General features: G+C 37.9%; 1 protein-coding gene across 4 annotated transcripts in view; it reads left to right on the top strand.

Annotated features, from left to right (window-relative positions):
• Window positions 1-15,301, top strand: part of LOC129740232 (integrin alpha-PS2-like) — a 305,493-nt gene that overhangs the window by 203,447 nt on the left and 86,745 nt on the right. The window lies entirely within an intron of this gene.

Here is a 15,301-nt window from a genome sequence, read left to right as displayed (position 1 = left end):
CCATTTGGCGGGCTGTGCAGCGACAGGTGTTTGCGGAAGAAATTCAAGCGCTTAGAAGCAGTTCTGAGCTTTCATCGAAGCAGTGGAAGCGTATCGGCAAGGGAAGTGTCCTAGCGAAGCTATCACCGGTGATCGATGAGTCCGGTGTTCTCCGGATGGCGAGCAGAATCGACCCTCAAGCGGCTTATTATTCGTTCGACTTTCGAAATCCTGTGATAATACCAAGAGATCATCATGTCACCACTCTTTTGATCCTGCGATTTCACCAAAAGTACGGCCATGCCAATACCGAGACTGTACTGAACGAGCTCAAGCAACGTTACTACATCCCCCGGATGAGAGCCAGTGTGAAGAAGGCGATTAAAAGCTGCATGTGGTGTCGTGTTTATCTGGCTAGACCACAGGCTCCAAAAATGGCCCCACTCCCCCAGCCCAGGGTTAAACCCTATGTACGACCGTTCACCTTCACAGGGCTGGACTACTTCGGACCACTGCTGGTCAAACGAGGACGTAGCGACGAAAAAAGGTGGGTCGCGCTTTTCACCTGCCTCTCGGTGAGGGCGTTGCACCTAGAAGTGGTGCATTCTTTATCGGCAGAATCCTGCAGGATGGCAATTCGGCGGTTTGTCGCTAAGCATGGTCCTCCTCAAGAGATATTCAGCGACAATGGGACGAACTTCCGCGGGGCAGCCCGAGAGTTGGAAGAAGAAACTAATGCAATCAATAAGGAGTTAGCGAGCTACTTTACCAACAGCCATACACAATGGCACTTCAACCCCCCTTCTGCCCCCCATATGGGCGGGGTTTGGGAGAGGAAAGTCCGGTCCGTGAAGGAGGCGTTCAAGACTCTCTCGCACCATCAAAGGCTAGACGATGAAGGACTGCGAACATTGCTCTCGGAAGCAGAATTGATAGTCAACTCCCATCCGCTGACGTTCGTGCCGCTGGAGGATCCCAACGAAGAAGTGCTGACTCCAAATCATTTCCTTTGGCTAAGTTCCGGCGAGGACAGCAAACCACCAAGGGTACCAATCGACGATGTTACACCTCTTCGACCAAACTGGAAGGTTATTCAACACTTAACAAACCAGTTTTGGAAGCGCTGGGTGCAAGCTTACCTACCTACTATAGCCTGCAGGACGAAATGGTTCGCGGAAACGCGGCCGCTGAAGGTCGGCGATCTAGTGGTCATCGTAGACGAGTCCGTGCGCAACGGATGGCTCCGAGGTAAGGTGGTGAGGACTTATCCAGGACGAGACGGACAAGTTCACAAGGTCGACGTGGAGACTTGCGACGGATCTACTCTTCAAAGACCAGCGGTAAAGGTTGCTCTGTTGGACGTGCAGGAGGAGAGTAAAGTCGATTGACTACGACGTTACGGGTTGGGGTGTTAGTAGAACTGGCAACCTTGGTACGGGATCGGACAAACGTCAACGCGTTGGCGCCGAAAAAGAATTGTCATTGTTAGAAAATTGATCGAAACTGCGACACGTTTTTTCTTGACCTGGCAGTTAGTTAGTTTGTAGTGAATTGTTTTTAGCGAAAACAGTATGTATTTGATCATTAGTTATTTGATCATCTTTTAATGTATTTTTTATAGTAGGTGGAAGCTATTTGGCCAGTTGCGCGTGATTTATGTGCTCGCGGTTTAGTGAGTCGGAAGAGGTTAGGTGATAGAAATTCCTTACTGCGCAATTTGCCACTCAAATATTGTATTTCCTTTGATAGTTTGAGTGACCGTTCGGTTGTTCCGGTTAGGTGTACCGGGTTGAGCTCAATTAGAGCGGTAGGAAAGAAAAAGCGTAAGTACGCAAGTGTACTTTTTATTTACCCGAAGATAAATATGATTTTCGTCCATTAGCTTCAAATAGCCGGTGATATCCGACGGTTTAGGGTTGCCAGAGCTAGAGCTTAGGGTAAACGGCGAAACTTATTTGTAAGTTAATAAGAGATTGTTTACATTATCATCATTTAATAATAAATGTATTTACAGTCGAGTTCGTTCGCATACAACGTACTACGGAACAGTTTTTATTTCCCACATCTGGCCTATGGGTGTCTAGTGTGGTGGCAGAAAGGAGAAGTTGCAACAGTTCGGACTAAACTAAATCACCTTCAAAGAATGTGTCTTTTGGGGATGTCCGGATCGTTCACTACAACTCCTACTGCAGCACTAGAGGCTCTGTTTTCTATCAAACCTCTACACTTGTTCCTAAAACAGGAAGCCTTCTCATGTGCTTTTCGTCTACAGGCAGTTGGTCTCTGGCTGTCAGGAAATATCGAAAGATCATCGAGTCATACAAATGTGTGGCCTGAATTAGTTAGATTAAACAAGTTTAATCTAGCGCCAAACGATTTAACACTCTCGAGTAGTTTTCCCTACATGAGGTTCAAAGTCAAATTTCCTTCTCCTCAAGAATGGTTATCAGGTTTCGTAGAGGACCAAATGTCCTCTCATATTGTATTCTATACTGACGGTTCATTATCAAACGGCCGTGCAGGTGCAGGAATTTACTGTCACGAGTTGAACATAGAATATGCTCAACCTCTAGGAAAATATTGTACAGTCTTTCAGGCTGAGCTATATGCTATTATGTATGGAGTGCAAATTGCACTTCAAAAGAAGATTATGTTCAGAACAATTTATTTCTGTTCAGATAGCCAAGCAGCTATCAAATCACTCAGTGCTTCCAGTTCTAGATCAAAACTGGTAATCTCATGCCGGAAAGCAATTGAAGAACTTGCTGAAGGCAATGGATTAAACCTTCTATGGGTACCCGGACATAAGGGAATTTTTGGAAACGAATGCGCCGACGAACTCGCTAGAGCTGGGTCGGAAAAGGAATTTTACGGACCAGAGCCGGCTGTCCCAATATCACCATGTTGGTTCAGAAACCAAATTCAAACTTGGTCCTCTAACCAGCATGAACGATACTGGGAAGAGTTGGACACTTGTCGTCAAACTAAATTATTTTTAGAAAAACCATCTCCAATCATATCGAGTTACTTATTAACTTTAAATAAATTTCATTGCAGCATCTTGATCAGAGCACTCTCCGGTCATTGTAAACTCAACTATCACATGCACAACATTCAGCGTGCTGAATCTCCAGTATGTGGTAGTTGTGAATCAGATGTGGAAGATCCCTTCCATCTTATATGTAACTGTCCCTCATTTGCCAGTCTACGTTTTCGTACTCTGGGATCTTACGCTTTAAGCGAATCTGAGTTTAAGAAATTAAACTTAAAAAACATTCTAACATTCCTTACCGAATGTAGAAAAGAGCTTTAATGCTAATAATCCCTAGTGGAAAGGCTTTATGCCATCTTAAATAGATTGAATTTATTTCTTCCTTTTATAGGTTTTTTTTTCAGGTTTCTCAGGTAAATGATGAAATCTTGGATAAAAAAAGGCTAGGCACAATTTTCCCGTATGTTTGGATAACGTGCCGCTATTAAGCCTACCCCCATTCTGATACCTGATACCTGAATTTGTTCAAAGTTAGTTTGTTTGGTAATTTGTTTAAAATTTAAAAACTCAAGAAAACTTCCATCACATGTCATCTTTATATACTTTGGACAATTGAGTCGAAAAAAGTGGTCTATACTACAACGCAATTTAACTAAGATTCCGGCTCAAAAATTAATCTCTTTAATTCTATAATCTATAATTATTTAGAGGCAACTTCAACAATATTTTCTTCATACACTGGTTGAACGTGCTCCAAAAACACTTAACTGATACAGAATCTTACTGTAATGCTAAGGCTCTAGAATTATTCAGTACTGCCTTATATAAACTATGAAAAACGCTGCACATTTTGAGAAAATTCAAGCAACTTTTCAGGTTTTACAAAAGGCTACAAGACAAAGTTTAAGTTACATAAGTGACCTGAAGAGTCTCATAAATCAATCAGTGTTATTTGGGAGATTTTCTGTGCATCACAGAATTCTAATTGAGACTAAAATTTGATTTTTTTCAGTGTAAGTAAGTTAACTTTTTAAATTTTTTCCTAGAAAAAAGCGGGACAGCGGGACATCCAACAAAAAAGCGGGACATGTCCCGCTTTTGCGGGACGGATGGCAACCCTAGCTTAAGGTGCTGTTTTGGTTTCTGTTTCTTCCTTTTTGGAAACTTTAAAGTAGGTATGAAAACAAAACAATCTACTTTTTACGTACCTACTTCTCATTTTTTTCAACTTCAAGTACCGTAATCCGGGGTAATATTGATCACATTTTTCAATATTTTTCGATTATTTTTTTAAGTTAAGGGGGATGTGGCATGTTTCATATTTGTAAAACCAGTACTGGACTCCTATGAACGTAAAACATGGTTGCAGAAATTTATTAGACTATTATAAATTTGATTAAAAAATCGATTTCGTCTCTGTTCAGAATTTGATGCTTTGGGGTAACATTGATCAGTCTCTATTTGGACGGTTTTAACGAGTTTTCTTGATCATAAAGGATACAGAACACCTTCATAATATTCTCAAATGCTAGTTTATCAATTTTACATTGCTTTTTGACGTTTTCTTTCAAAAACTTGTAGATTCGAAAAAAGATCAATGATGCTGCATACATTTGGGGGCAAAAATTATAACAATTGCTAAATAGTTTTAGCTTCAAAATACAAATGAAAATTGTACCTTCACATTTTCCCCTCGCATTATTTCCATTATAATTTTTTCTTCAAAGTTAACCATTTGATAGGGTTGCTATCCATTTGTCCAATACGGGCTTACTCTATGAAAATGTCCTTATTTTTTAAATATCACAAATTTATCATTACATGACTATAAATATAGCTTTCTAACTCTACATATACAAAAAAAAAGTTGTTTTTTCACATTCAACAACCCGTTTGCTTTTAAATGCTTTTTGGTATCATCAGGAGAGCTGTTTGTTTGCAAGCCCTGGAAAAATAAATATTTTAAGATTTTGAAATTACATTTCAAAACACAGAAAAAAATTTCAAATACAAACCAAATTTTTCCTATTTGATACTCAATTTATAGGCTTTCAAAAGTAGAAAATCGTTTTCAAAAATTCAAACTATAGACTGAGTTATTGGTGATAATGTGGAAAAATTTATTGTTGGTCAAATTTACCCCGTTGATCAATGTTACCCCGTTTTACGGTAGCTGTAAAAGAGATGCAAGTCTTTTTGTACAGCACAATAGTTCGTAAAAAATCTCTGTAGTACTATTTTGTAAACTTGAAAGTTTTTAATGAGTTCCAACAGGCGTTCAAAAGCAACTTCGCTATATAGGAACTTTGAAGTAGATTTAAAGGTTTAATTCTAATAATTAAACCTAATAATTAAAAAGTATCTGTCGAAAATGGACAAGCTGCAAATACTTCCACTATGATCGGAGCTGAAGGTAAAGCCGCCTCGGGAGCGGCTGAATGAAATAGTAATAATTTGGTGAAAATTGACGATAAATTAAAAAATTAAATGAAGAAAAACTCTAAAAAAAACCTTTACGCCCTTATGTTGTCCTCCATGGCAAAAGTTCCGGTTAGCTTAACATTATGAACAATTCGTTGCAAAAATTAGAGATCAATTGATAAAGAAAACGAAAAAATAACACAAAACCATGTGCACACGAAAGTTTTGTCTGCCATTTTGAATTTTCCGAAGCCAGCTTGGAAGAGTATTGTATCCAAATAAGATTAACGTCCATCCATTGAAAATTTATAGAACTCAATTATCTGTCTTGGTTCACTTTTTAATGTTCATCCAAAAAGTAATTTTTTTATGCATACGTTACTTAAATTCAAATATCTCGGACTACGTAACAAGAATTTAAAGTCTCATCTCCTCATATTAAATGTGAATAAATTCGCAATTGATCATCTCAACTTCGAGTTTCTCAAAGATTAACAGTATTTATGATATTGGTGGATTCATGATCAAAAACGATAGAAAACGGATTTTTTAAGAAAATTTCAAAATTATCGATGGGTTGGGAGTAGATCTTGGTCTCTTATATATTTTTTTTCTAAATATCTCCAAAATTCAATATTAAAACCGCAATAACTTTCGCTGTTACTCTAATCGTGAAGTGGTTGTCGGGTGATATTTTAGTCTTCATTTATCTTTCAAGAAAATCTATCATTAAAAGTAATCAACCAGTATAGAAACAAGTTATTAATGAAAATCCAGTTTTTTTTTTGCTTTTCCTGAATAAATTATAAAAATCCCATTAACTCTCTAGGCTCAATGCATCCCTTTCATGTCGTCCGATCTAGCTTAAATTTGAGATGAGTCCTTTTGGTAAGCCAGTGATCCGGGATTACGTAAGATTTATAATTGTTCATTCTTCCTATCTAAGTATCGTAACTTTAACACTTTGTTCTAATATATCACTAGCCTAGTGCAGAATGACCCTGACGGTTAAACTCCCTTGAAAAAAAATATTCATATATAACTAGCTGACCCGGCATGCTTCGCTACACCTTTGAAAAATTAGTTAAATTTTGATTGGTACATCAATATAAAATTTTAATTCCAAAATTGTTAAGTATTAATCCCTTTAAAATGGGAGCTTCACTTGAGTCTCGAATTGCAATACAAAGAATATTAATTCTAATTTTCTCGAATAATTTTTTTTCTATTTTCTAACCCTTATTTTAAATTTGGTTTTTAGGTCATTGTTTTAAACCTCACATTTAGACATGAATGTGAAAAAAAGGTCCTTAAAGGGTGATACGGTCAAAATTTGGTCAAGGGAAAACGCGTGTAAATCAGTGAAATCATTTATTTAACAAATCAAATTAGATTTCTTTTTCAAGTTTAATTACTATAAAATTCAGAAAAAATATTCAGTAAGGCTTCCGCTTTTCAAATCCGAATTGCCAGGCCTTACGCTTAACCCCTGCCATCAGATTTTGTACAGCCACCTTGTCCACCTTCTTCGCCACAGAAAGCCAGTTTGCCTTGAACTGCTGCTCGTCCTTAGCAGTTTTTTTGGTCTTCTTTAGGTTCCGCTTGAAAATAGCCCAGTATTTCTCAATTGGGCGGAGCTTTGGCGTGTTGGGAGGGTTCTTGTCCTTGGAAACCACATGCACGTTGTTGGCGGCGTACCACTCCATGGCCTTTTTACCGTAATGGCAAGACGCCAAATCCGGCCGAAACAGTACGGAACAACCGCGTTTCTTCAGGAAAAGCAGCAGACGTTCATTCAAACACTCTTTCACGTAAATTTCTTGGTTGACAGTCCCGGAAGCTATGAAAATGCTGCTTTTCAAGCCACAGGTACAGATGGCTTGCTAAACCAGATATTTCTTCGCGAACTTTGACAGCTTCAAGCGCTTGAAAATATCTGCTACCTTTCCCCTTCCTTTTGCCGTATAAAACTCCTGTCCCGGAGACTGCTTGTAGTCGGCTTTGACGTAGGTTTCGTCGTCCATTACCACGCAGTCAAACTTCGTCAGCATCGTCGTGTACAGCCTCCGGGATTGCGCTTTGGCCGTCGTATTTTGTTTATCATCGCGATTTGGAGTCACTACCTTCTTGTAAGTCGATAATCCGGCTCGTTTTTTGGCTCGATGGACGGATGTAGACGATACACCCAGCTTATTTGCGGCATCTCGGAGAGAGAAGTTAAGGTTTAGCTTGAAACTACCGGCAACTCTCTTTGTCGTCTCAGCGGCTTCCGGTTTTCGATTTCCCCCCGATCCAGACTTTTTGGCTGTCGACAAACGTATGGTATACGCGCTGCATTGGAGATTTGTCGAAATTAATAATCTAAAGAATGCTTGTGAACACATACTTAGGCAGAAACTGCGGTGAATCCGTGCACCCATGATGGATAACCAACATACAACATACATATAGAATCAAACGAAAATCTTGGTGTGTATGCTATGTTGTTTTTCTACAAATGATTGTCCCACTTGACGTTATTTTCTGAAACATTATGGGATTTTTCTGGAGATGATGGAAGATAAAATGCATTTGCTAAAGTTCATTCATATTTAAATCTTGTTAAACATGATTAGGCTTAGATGTCTAGTTTTGAAAAGCCTAATTTGAAATTTTCATGTAGATAAACATTTTATAACTCATGCATCAATTTTGATCCTTCATTTTTTCAAGCTGCCAAATGAAAAGGCGTACCAGTTTTAAGAGACATCTGTATCCGTTGAAAATCTTTGCTCAAGTGGCACAACAATGTAGCAATTGCGTTATATTAACCAATCCATAAAATCGACCTAAAAGCGATGCACTTTCCTAGCCGCGGTACAAAAATAGGAACCTATTTACAGCTGACGAAACATGCGGCCATCGCGAAACGGAAATGCGATCCATTTGTGCATTGTTTGTGGGCTGGAAGATGCCAGCCTTCCCGAAGATGGATGCAAAACTCATTATCTCGTAAAAATTTCCCTACTTGCTCGTTGTCTTTGGTCGATGGCTGTATTAAGAACTTGCTCGATTATAGTCTAACGGATTTTTCGGGTTACCCATCGCGGGTTTGATAGTGGTAAAAAGGAACACTAGATGAAGTGCGCATAAAATGGATGGATCGTTAAAAATTGTTTTCCGATCGTAAAATATGTGGCCGTAAAATATCCAGGCCGTGGAATGACAACTATAAAAATTAAAAAGAAGATGAACTCTCTACTTTGAGCCAGTACGTTCCGGGTAGGATAGTAAAACTTGATTTACGGTATCGTTGCTTGCTATAAGTCTCTTCGCCTGGATCAAGCTAATGATTCTGAGATGGTTATTGAATTTTATGCATACGAATCAATTTTAATTTGTATCTGGAAAGATGATTTGAATAATCTGCATTAAATCTTGTTTATTGAAATTAAAGATGTACCGAATTTTCAACTATTCGTCCAAACGAATATTCGGCCGAATGTCGGACTGATTAACGTTAGCATGTTGAAAATTTTGCATGAATATAACCGAGCTTGTCAATCCCTAGGCATTGTGCAAATTTATACATTGTTAAAAAAAACAATCATGAGAATTCCTTGTTATTACAATTTCCTGCAAAGAACATATGGCCGGCCTTCGACCAGACCGAACTGAGCGCCATTAGAAAATTTAAAAACAACAGATACTTTTTCATTTTTATCATAACAACAGTCTACTTAAAGGTTGCCAGAATTTTTTCAGCACGTGTCCAGACCGGACAAACCTGGCAATTTAGTATGAAATCCTGGCAAAATCCGGGCACTTGATTTCAAAAGCGACGACCATAATTCCGGGCAATATCCGGACAAATTTTCTCAAAACCCAGAAATTACTCAACAAAAATCAAGAAAACAAATAATAAAAAAACATTTTTTTTTTTTCATTTAAACTTATCGACAGATTTTGAATTGAATTTAAGGTTCCAAAAAACCTATAATGAATATTTTTCATTAAAATTGCTCAAAAAATTTCGCTTTGGAAGTGTTCGTTGTATTTTTTTTTTGTTTGATTTGCCAAATAAAGTAAATCATTCCGAACAAAATCCAGGCATTTTTCAAAGAATTCCGGTCAACCGAGCCGAGCCGGTCTGTTCCTAAATTTTATATTAAATATCCGGGCGAATCATAAAATAAATTAAAACAGTAAACGGAAAACATCAAATTCGGATTTTTTTTTGAGTTTTTTTAAATTCGGCTGTTTTAATGCTTGTTTTGCTTACCCTTACTAGGTTTATTCTCCAAGCTTCGCTTGACAGAGCTACCTTCCTCTCTTCACTGAGAAAGGAGGCTTGCATGTTTCCGGTGTATAAAAAAAGGTAACATGAAAGATGTCAACAACTACCGGGCAATCTCGGATTAATGCGCAGTAGCCAAGCTTCGAATCGGTGGTCTTGAATCCGATTTTTTGTCCTGTTAGAATATTTTTTTCCGACGATCAACATGGATTTGTACCCAAGCGCTCCACGAAAACTAACCTTCTGACGTTTACTTCTTACGTGTACGAAAGTTTTGCTGCGAGGTTTAAAATTGACTCTATTCCTACACCGATTTGTCAGTGGAGTCGACAAAGTCAACCAGGGTATCGACATCGGAAAGCTCGAACGGCTGGGTTTCTGTGGAACTAACGTAATTAACAGTTCGCACGGGAGACTCTTTCTCTACACAATTATGTGCTTCTTCTGGTGTGTCTCAGGGAAGCCATTTAGGACCAATTATCTTCTTAATCAACTTAAACGATGCGCTCTCACTACTCGACGGCCCAAAGCTATGCTGGATAAAGGGTGTCCACGATGAAATTGCCACACACAAAATTGATTCGCATAATTCGAGTTTTCATCCGATTGCCATTAAATTATCAGGGATTGAAAAATAACTTTTAAATTTCATTTTACCATTTTACTCGTATTTTATTTGTAGTCCATACGTAAATGCCCGCACCTTGGCCTTAACCCCGGTCATAAGAATCTGCACAACCTGTGAATCTACCGTTTTTTTTTGCATGTAAACCCATACTTTCTTCAGTTCCTCGACAGTCTTCACTACCCTAGGTTGTTTTAGAAGGTGCTGCTTCATAATCGTCTAGTACTTCTCGATGGCGCGGAGCTCCGGAGTGTTGGGAGGGTTGAACATTTTTGGCACGAAATTGACCTTAATGTCCGCATACTACTTCAGCACGTCCTTGGCGTAGTGGCATGAGGCCAAATCCGGCCAGAAGATTGTTGGGACGTCGTTGTGGGCCTTCAGGAGAGGAAGTAGCCGCTTCTGGAGGCACTCTTTTATGTACACCTGTTCGTTCATCGTGTCCTGGGTCACGAAAGGGAAACTCCGCATCCCGCACGTGCAGATGGCTTGCCTAACCAGGAATTTATTTGCAATTTTAAACATCTTATGAGTGCGCAAATGCTCCGGCCGTGATCTGTTTGAACTCGGCCTTCACATATGTTTCGTCGTCCATGATGTAGCATTCAACTTTCGTCAGCATGTTGAGGTTCAACTTTCTGACCTTCTGGACAAAACTTCGGCTTAGGTGCAGCTTCTTAGCCACATCCCGATCGGAGGCGTACGGGTTTCGATTAAACGCCCCAACTACGCGGTTGTGATTTTTGGTGTTGCACGGATGAAAGAAATACCTTTTCATTCACTTTTGGGCTTACGATTGGTGGTCAATCGAACCACTTAACCACTCGAGACACCGTGGAATTCGCGACACTGTAAACAATGCACTATGAGCTAAATCCACTCAAATTATCATTAAATTCTAACCAACGCACACAGGAGTATTCAACCCAAAAACCGGGCCAAAACTCAAAATTTAAATTTCATTGGTTATTTGTATGTCAATGTTTATTTGATTCTTGATTAAATTTAGCACCATGTACCGGTCATTATTTTTATATCTGATTTGTTTATAAGCTGTAGCAGCTGTCGAAACTATAGTATTTTTATGAGATACAATTTTTCTACAAATCGTTGAATCAGCGCGACAAAGTCATATCTATGAAAACAACTTTCTTAAGTAACTAAAAATGAAAACTTGAAATGGAGAACTTCAATGGAGGGATGTTAAATAATTCTGAGTATAATAGATAAAAATCGATGATAAAAGGGACACTGTTTACTGCTTTGAATTTATTTTTTGTGTTAAACGTTGATGTTTTTTACAAATTAGTGTTTTTGTTAATGCTCCTAGCAAGTCCCGGCAAAATGTTTGATATCATTTGAAAATTGATAACTTCAATAATCATTTTCAAAAGAAAAAATCGCGCATATACGCGCGTTTTTGATATTTTTATGTTTGAAGTTTAAATATATTGATAGGTTTTTTCCACAAAAAAGTATAGGTATTCTTTTATTTTAAATTAAAGCTCAGTAAAATTAATATTCTTTTTATTTTTCGAATATTTTCAAATGATATTTCACTTTCAAAAACAAATAAAAAAATTCTAGATTTTTTTAAATTTTACAACTTATATAACCTGGATTATCTATCATATAAATGTTTGAAAATATCCAATAGAAAATTATGAAAAATTACAAAAACGGTAAAAAATATATCTTATGATATTAAAAACGTTTGATAAGTCAAAATAATTTTTTTTAATGATTTAAAACTTAAAAATAACTTTTGACCAACTTTTTCTTCTTCATACTCCTGTGTGCAACAGTAAAAAAGTTAGAGCAATTTCATAGTGTGGCAATTTCATCGTGGACACCTTTCAATATTGACCGATTTTCAACTTTCGACAAAAATAAAAATAAAATGCATTTTTAAACGTTTTTATCTACTTTTTTTAGTTTCAGCTAGATACCAAATAGACTCCATTTTTGTCTGAATACGAAACAGTGATGTAACTTACATATCAAAGCTCTTTTCTATGGTTAGATAAGCGTCCTTTTAAGGTGGCCATTATGTCCTCATCTTCTCTACATTTATCTAAATTTTGTTTCAGCTAAAGTAACCGGTATTACGACAATTTATTCAAACTTAATAGGTGTACCATGGAATTCTTAAGCAATCATTCATTCATTTAAAGATTTAAATTCAATTTTCCGAATTGATGGCAGATTCAGATTGCAAATTATCTTTCAAATTTTAAATTTCAATAATTCTTTTGTTCATAATTTACCACACTTGCACGGCAATCAATGAACACATTATTTCTAACAAGTTCAATCTCTTCCGGAGGTCTCGAATAATGTTGCGGCGAAACATAGAATTTTCCCGGAAAATACATCTCACCTTCGCTCTCATAAATTTCTGGAACACGCTGCATCTCTGCAGTTGGAAATGTTCCTAAATCTACCGAGCCCCCCATGAAATCCAGCCCTAGTTGTTGTGAGAATTTGTTCTGGAACGCTTCTGGTTAGTGCTAGTCGCACCTTCTTTAGTTAGCACTCTCTAAGAACGACATGAAATAGGTAGCTGGCTGATCCTGGACAGGTCGTTTTAAAACATAAGCAATCGAGATCAACGTTCACGTCGCGTCGTCTGCAGATCAACAGGGAGGCTTGTGAGGTGTTGATGTTCTGCTGCGCTTCTAAGAGAGCTTTTTTTTAAAGAAAAAATGCATTCCGATGAAGATTTCGAAGAATTTCTCTACCACAGACAGTCAGGCCGCTGCTCCCAACCAACTGAGCACATAATTTATGAGTTCAGATGCTCTTGAGATCTCGCTCTGGTTATGCTGCCGGGCGGGGTCATGTGGGTTATGTTGTAATCATTTCGATTCTGATCTTCAACACGATCTACATGCCATCATCAGTAGGGGCCCGTAGATCAAACATGTGCCAGCCAGCCAAAGATTAACGGCTCTATTTATGTTTTCTGAATTGCTTAGCGATTCATTCACACGCGCTCACGGTGTCACAATAATGTAGTTAAATTCATATGATGAATTTAGGTTTTCTTTATTTCAATATATTTGGACCCAATAAAGTTGTTTAGTACTTCAAATTTCTTGATTGATTGATTTTCCACAAGTCAACAAATATAATGAGTAATGAGTAACGAAAAAAAACCCTGCTCCTATTTCTTTTCGTTCCACCGAATCATACAGCCATTAATCACAATTTGGCTTCCGTTCGACGACGCGGTCAGATTAGACAACTGCATTAGAGTAAGAGCGCAGAGTAGATTATTGAAAGTCCGGAACTCCCTTTTCGAAAGCTGTCAATCGCACAATCATAAACACTCATTTAAAGACAAAAAAATTAAATAAAGACTCGATTTACCGCCAAACGGCTTTCTGACATTTGCTCCATTTATCTTTGGTCCCGAAAACTTAAACTTTAAACGTTCGGACAGATTACATGCTCTGGTAAAATCATAATTGCCTTTCGTAGCGCGACTTTCGGGCCGAGATACGGGGTGAGTTGAGTATAGGAACGTGTTAATGCTTTTTCGCTGTTTCCGCGGCTTATCGTGGGTCGTATTTTGCGCGCGCGGCCTAACTTCTCACCAGCATCCAGATGTAGATAGGCTTGCTGCTCGGGCATAAGTTTTTGGTAAAATTCGAAGGGACTTATGGCTTGGTTTGGAGTTCCCAACGTAAGGGAAATTACAAACGTCTTGGGTTTTGACCGATTTGCTTGGCCACGATGCCTTCTGGCTGATTGCATATCATCTCGAGTGATTATGAGAGAACCGCACAACTAACTAGGCTGGCTGACAAGGTTTTGGATAAACGATGATGACAGTAGAATAATGGGAATGACGTGCTGCTGTCATCAATTAAGATATGTTCGGCCCTATCTGCTGGTCTAAGTAGAAGTGTAGGCATTTACGCCTAGAAAGAATTCATGGGAAAATTAAACCAACTAACAAAATAACAACACAGCGAAGAAAAGGTTCTACAACCTTTTACAAAAATCTCAACAAGTTGATTGATTTTTGGCAAAACATTCCGAAATGTGACTGCTCAGAGTGTAAATAAATTTTCAATATCTACTTCAACAGATAATCCACGAATTCAGTAATTTGTCGAACACGTAACTATACACCGAACTTCCACAATTTATTCGGTACAAAAAATGGTTGTTGGGAAAAATATTCAGCTGTTCGGGTGAAATTAACAAACGTTTAATATAAAATATGAAATCATCATCATTTTCCACATTTTGAAAAAACTTTCACTCAATAAATATACACCCAAAACAAAGCCTTTACTCCAATCATGAGTCCTCAATATTTCCACGTAATTGGCATAAGATGTGAACGCCAGTGGCGAGACCGTCGGCATTAACCTCCCAGTGCAACCGCATTGCGTATGACTAAAGGAAACAAAAAAAACGTTTCAATCAGGGCCGTAGGAAGAACCGCAAACTGAGGGGAGGGGGGGCTTTGTTGACTGATTTTTTTTCTGATAAATTTTTGCTCAAACTGTGCATTAATAAAAAACCGAATAAAAAATTGCTACTCCACACAAAATGTATGTTTTTCGTTACGGCGTTTATTTTTGAATTGGCCTGCTTCCACTATCGAAAAAATCAATGTCGAAAGTAGTAAGTAGTATTTTTCGATACAGTTTCAAAACAGTGTCGACAATTGCTACTTTTTGACACTGATGAGGTTTGGAAAGAAAAAAACTACTATCTGTTTTGTTAGGTTGAAAAATTTCATTCTTGAAGCAGTTGTATGGATTGGATTAATGATATCACCTGTAAACTTTATATTGCTTTTATTATCCTATACCAACACTGTTGGTGTAAAGTCTGTTTCCCATAGAATCTGATCGGATAAAAGAAATAATTTCTCCGCAAAGAAATAACGTACAACAAAAGTAAAAATGTAATTTTGTAGAGTTTTTATTGCACTTTAAGGAAAAAAATACATAAAAATCATTCGTCAGCTTTTCGGATTAATTTTCGA

Source organism: Uranotaenia lowii, chromosome 1 (genome assembly GCF_029784155.1).
Source record: "Uranotaenia lowii strain MFRU-FL chromosome 1, ASM2978415v1, whole genome shotgun sequence".
Lineage (NCBI taxonomy): Eukaryota > Metazoa > Arthropoda > Insecta > Diptera > Culicidae > Uranotaenia > Uranotaenia lowii.
The sequence above is the reverse complement of the archived record's forward strand: the minus strand, read 5'-3'. Positions and strand labels throughout refer to the sequence as shown.